The sequence below is a fragment of the Calliphora vicina genome, chromosome 2 (genome assembly GCF_958450345.1).
Source record: "Calliphora vicina chromosome 2, idCalVici1.1, whole genome shotgun sequence".
NCBI lineage: Eukaryota > Metazoa > Arthropoda > Insecta > Diptera > Calliphoridae > Calliphora > Calliphora vicina.
The window spans coordinates 19,091,782-19,097,781 of record NC_088781.1 but is presented as its reverse complement, the minus strand read 5'-3'; positions in this window follow the sequence as shown (position 1 = coordinate 19,097,781).

Sequence of the window (6,000 nt, the reverse complement as noted above, 5' to 3'; positions counted from 1 at the left end):
TTTAACTTTAAAAAATAAAGTAAAACTGCCCGCATATGACGCTTTGTTGGCACAAAATTCAAAATTTTTCATCTAAATCATTTAACTGCGTAGAGTTAAATGATTTAGATGAAATTAATGTTAAGTGGCACAATAATCTGTCTGAATATTGTTCAAAATCAAATAATAAGCTTTTGCCTCACATTCAGTTGCTAAGCAAATGTAATAGTGAAAGGTATACTAGCATTTATTACTCATACGTCATGAGGTTCCAGTGTCTCGAATATTACGCTAGATTTTAATTAAATAAATTTTGTTTTCCAAAAAAATAACTTCATTCTATGCACAAGTGGCTGAGGGTTTGTTGCAGTAGAATCTCATGTAGTAGTTCATAGTAGTAGTCTCATGCAGTAGTTGACTTGATTTGCTAGCAGCGAGGCATATAACTCATTCTTGTTAAATCCACATGTCTTCCACATAAATTTCTTTTAATTTAGACAGAAAGAGCTCTGTTATCATCTCACAATAGAGCTCAATCATATATATGCTTGCAGTAAACAAGTATATGTTTGTGACAACAAATGAGTCAAATTCTAAACTCTATCTCAATTTATTAAGCTATAGTGGTATATGTTGTTAAGGTTTTCTTTCAATTTAATGACTTTTTCTTATTTTCCGTCATAAAGTCTGGCATACAAAATTATTTGACTTTCAGTTCCTTTCTTTTCCCCAAAAGTCTGATAAAACTTTTGATTTGTTTATTAAAAACTTTATGGCTCAATTCGTGTTAAATATTTTTTTTTGTTTTATTGAGTTGTTGTTTTTGTAAACTTTTTAATTTTTATTTTTGTTAATCGCTGGTCATGAAATAAAACATAACAACCATTTATTTCCCAGCTTTTATGGCTTGATTTTTGTTCATTTCATATCGGTGTTTTTTTTTTGTTAGTTGGCTCTCATAATTATAGTCACGAAAGGAAATAAAGATTTCATTTCAGTAAAGAATATTGGATTGAAGTAAAAGCCACAAATAAATAAGTATATAAAAAAAGTAACAACCATACAAATCGTTACGTTTGGTTTCTGTGATGCTGTTGTTTTTTTTCCCATTTTTGGTTTGGTTTGGCCCACCATAGTCGAGTAACACACAGAACACAAGTTATGGGCCACTAGAGGAGTCAAGCCTTTTGAGTTGAAGAAAAATTTACAAAAAAAAAACTACAACCCAAACAAACAAACGTGTGTCGATCATTTAACCAAAACCTACAAGAACAAACAGAACTAACGAAAGCATGTTGGAGAGCGATACAAAAAAAAAAAATTGAAACGAAAGATTATGCCCCAATAAAAGACCATCAGTTGCTACTAAAACAACAAAAAATAGTAACAAAAAAAAATAAAAATAATAACAAGAACAAATGCTGGAACATCGAGCTATAACAGAAATATCTCAAGAAACTAAAAGCTGCACTATGGGGAGGGAAATATACTTTTTTAGAAATAAGGCGTTTCACGACATGATTTGACATGCTTCTAATTGCTTCTACCGTAAACAAACTTTGTTAAGTTGATTTCAACTTATAAGGTGAGTGTTAAAATGACTGAACTAGAACTGAACTGGAACTGAACTAGAACTGAACTAGAATCTGAACTAGAACCTGAACTAGAACCTGAACTAGAACCTGAACTAGAACTAGAACTGAACTAGAACTATAACCTGAACTAGAACCTGAACTAGAACCTGAACTAGAACCTGAACTAGAACCTGAACTAGAACCTGAACTAGAACCTGAACTAGAACCTGAACTAGAACTGAACTAGAGCTGAACTAGAACTGAACTAGAACTGAACTAGAACTGAACTAGAACTGAACTAGAACTGAACTAGAACTGAACTAGAACTGAACTAGAACTGAACTAGAACTGAACTAGAACTGAACTAGAACTGAACTAGAACTGAACTAGAACTGAACTAGAACTGAACTAGAACTGAACTAGAACTGAACTAGAACTGAACTAGAACTGAACTAGAACTGAACTAGAACTGAACTAGAACTGAACTAGAACTGAACTAGAACTGAACTAGAACTGAACTAGAACTGAACTAGAACTGAACTAGAACTGAACTAGAACTGAACTAGAACTGAACTAGAACTGAACTAGAACTGAACTAGAACTGAACTAGAACTGAACTAGAACTGAACTAGTACTGAACTAGAACTGAACTAGAACTAGAACTGAACTAGAACTGAACTAGAACTGAACTAGAACTGAACTAGAACTGAACTAGAACTGAACTAGAACTGAACTAGAACTGAACTAGAACTGAACTAGAACTGAACTAGAACTGAACTAGAACTGAACAAGAACTGAACTAGAACTGAACTAGAACTGAACTAGAACTGAACTAGAACTGAACTAGAACTGAACTAGAACTGAACTAGAACTGAACTAGAACTGAACTAGAACTGAACTAGAACTGAACTAGAACTGAACTAGAACTGAACTAGAACTGAACTAGAACTGAACTAGAACTGAACTAGAACTGAACTAGAACTGAACTAGAACTGAACTAGAACTGAACTAGAACTGAACTAGAACTGAACTAGAACTGAACTAGAACTGAACTAGAACTGAACTAGAACTGAACTAGAACTGAACTAGAACTGAACTAGAACTGAACTAGAACTGAACTAGAACTGAACTAGAACTGAACTAGAACTGAACTAGAACTGAACTAGAACTGAACTAGAACTGAACTAGAACTGAACTAGAACTGAACTAGAACTGAACTAGAACTGAACTAGAACTGAACTAGAACTGAACTAGAACTGAACTAGAACTGAACTAGAACTGAACTAGAACTGAACTAGAACTGAACTAGAACTGAACTAGAACTGAACTAGAACTGAACTAGAACTGAACTAGAACTGAACTAGAACTGAACTAGAACTGAACTAGAACTGAACTAGAACTGAACTAGAACTGAACTAGAACTGAACTAGAACTGAACTAGAACCTGAACTTGAACATGAACCAGAACCTGAACTAGAACCTGAACTAGAACCTGAACTAGAACCTGAACTAGAACCTGAACTAGAACCTGAACTAGAACCTGAACTAGAACCTGAACTAGAACCTGAACTAGAACCTGAACTAGAACCTGAACTAGAACCTGAACTAGAACCTGAACTAGAACCTGAACTAGAACCTGAACTAGAACCTGAACTAGAACCTGAACTAGAACCTGAACTAGAACCTGAACTAGAACCTGAACTAGAACCTGAACTAGAACCTGAACTAGAACCTGAACTAGAACCTGAACTAGAACCTGAACTAGAACCTGAACTAGAACCTGAACTAGAACCTGAACTAGAACCTGAACTAGAACCTGAACTAGTACCTGAACCTGAACTAGAACCTGAACTAGAACCTGAACTAGAACCTGAACTAGAACCTGAACTAGAACCTGAACTAGAACCTGAACTAGAACCTGAACTAGAACCTGAACTAGAACCTGAACTAGAACCTGAACTATAACCTGAACTAGAACCTGAACTAGAACGTGAACTAGAACCTGAACTAGAACCTGAACTAGAACTGAAGTAGAACTGAACTAGAACTGAACTAGAGCTTATACTGAAATATTTCTATTTTCTCTTAGCATTTTGCTTCCTAAGCCCCATAGTGCAATCTCAGCAACATTATTAAGAAATTAACTTAAAAAAAATTGTGAGATTTTATGTTCGTTTCTACATCAACAATCATTTTCTGAGCAAAAATACACAGCACACACACCTTAAACAAAAATATTTCCCTAAATCCACACACATGTTTACAAAATTGGGGGCATGTATGGGACGTTATGTGTGTTTCAGAATGCTGATATTTATTAGCGGTTTTCAGGAACGGATTGACCATGTATGCGGTCAATTTTGATTTTATGACTTCTTTATAGCTGCCTTATTCATTTGTTTTATGTTTTGATTTCATCCTTTTTTTTCATTTTGAAATCAAGCTAAAATCAAAAAAAAAGTGTTGTGTTCTCATAGACACTTTGGGTGTTATTTGGTTTATTTGTGATTTGTAGTTTTGATGAAATAATTTCATTAACTAGAGGTTTTTGTTGGCAGTAAAATATAATGAAATATGTAGGTTTCATTTGTGGTTTCTCGGCCTGTCAGTGATTTAAGTAGCTTTAATTTGTTTGCCCAAAAAAATTTTTGTTTGTTTGTTGCTGTATTATAAATACATAAATTTGAAAATTAACTGATAAAATATTTGGCCACACACAGGGTTATATGAGCTGCTATTAATATTATAGATCGTAAGAAATATTTCATATTTATAGTTACTGATTGAGTCATCTTCCTGCTTGTTTAGATTTAAAATAAAAAATCAATAACAAGACATTGAGACTTGTTTAAAAAAGGGATTCTTGGAAGTAGAAAAAGGTTAATGGAGTAACAATGAATAAAATAAAAACTGAACAGAAATTATATATTAAAATAAATATAATTTTTAAGGCCATATAGAGAGCAGAGAAAATATGGAGTTTTATTTTACTTAAAAAGATAAAGTACTATTAAATTGGTAGGCTTGGATAGTCAAACCCTTGGATTCGCATACCGGTGACATAGAGTCCAATTTCGAGAGGACATTTGTATGGGGGCTAGGCGAAATAATGGACCGATTTCAGCCAGTTTCAATAGGCTTGGTCCTTGGGCCGAAGAAATAATATGTACCAAATTTGATCGAAATATCTTCAAAACTGCGACCTATACTCTGCGCACAAGGTTTACGTGGACAGCCAGGCAGCCAACCAGACGGACGGACGGACAGACATCGTTTAATCGACTCAGACAGTGATTCTAAGTCGATCGGTATACTTTAAGGAGGGTGTTAGACTAATATTTTTGGGCGTTACAAACATCTGCACAAACGCATAGGGTATTATGCGTGTAGGGTATAAAAAACTGTATGAAAATTTTATCAATTCAAATTGTTCAAAACCTGTTTGTATGAATTACTCACAAAGTGGCTACACTGTATATTACTTAGAGACACTTAAGTGACAATTGTCTCCATGCTTGATTACATGGTATGTATAAAGTAACCAATTGACTGACAATAGGACCAATAGGGACAGACAGGTCTGAATAAATGATTTTTATTTATTTCTGTGACAGTTGGATAGAATGGAGGAGCAAATGAAAGGTGACTGGAAGGTCTTTCTGAGTCTTCTGAAATAAATTTTTCTAAGACACTGTTTGCTATGAATATTTTTCTTAATTTAAGATTCAAAACTCTATGGAAAACGCATTCAAGCCAACTAGCTTAATTTTGTTTTCAACCAAGACACTGCTGTCATTTTCTGCATTTAATATGCCCATTTAACCAACAAAACGTTCTTGTTTGTTGTCACAACATAATTGTTTTACATAAATATTATGACAACAACAGCAATAACATCAAACATTTACAACACAAAACTTATTAACGCATTTTATTAAATAAGAAACCAATAATAAACAAGTTTGCAAAATATAACCAAACACTGCCACCAAAAACATCAACTTAAATGTTGACTTATTTATTGTATATTTCACTGATTAGATACAGTTGCAATCAGTTGTCAAATCAATTTGAAATTTGTATGAAAATATTTATTTATTTATTTCAATAATATAATTTTTATCTCTACCTTGTGGCACACGTAAAACAAAATCTGCATAAACAAGTGTTTTGCTATGAAAGAAACTAAAGTAAAAAATCTAAAAAAAACTAGTGGTTTTAAGAAATTTATATTTGTGATTTGTTGGAGTGCAAGAGTATTTGTGCAATTTATTTATTTATTTACAAATAACAGTTGTCACATTTTGTGCCAAGTGTTTAATGTTTTTTATTTTTGTTTTTTTAGAGACAGGCATTGAAAATGTCATGTATTGATTAAGTGAAGGGTAAAACATGATTTGTTTGTTACGCTTTGCTTTAGGAAAATTTTTATAAAGTTTGTATGACA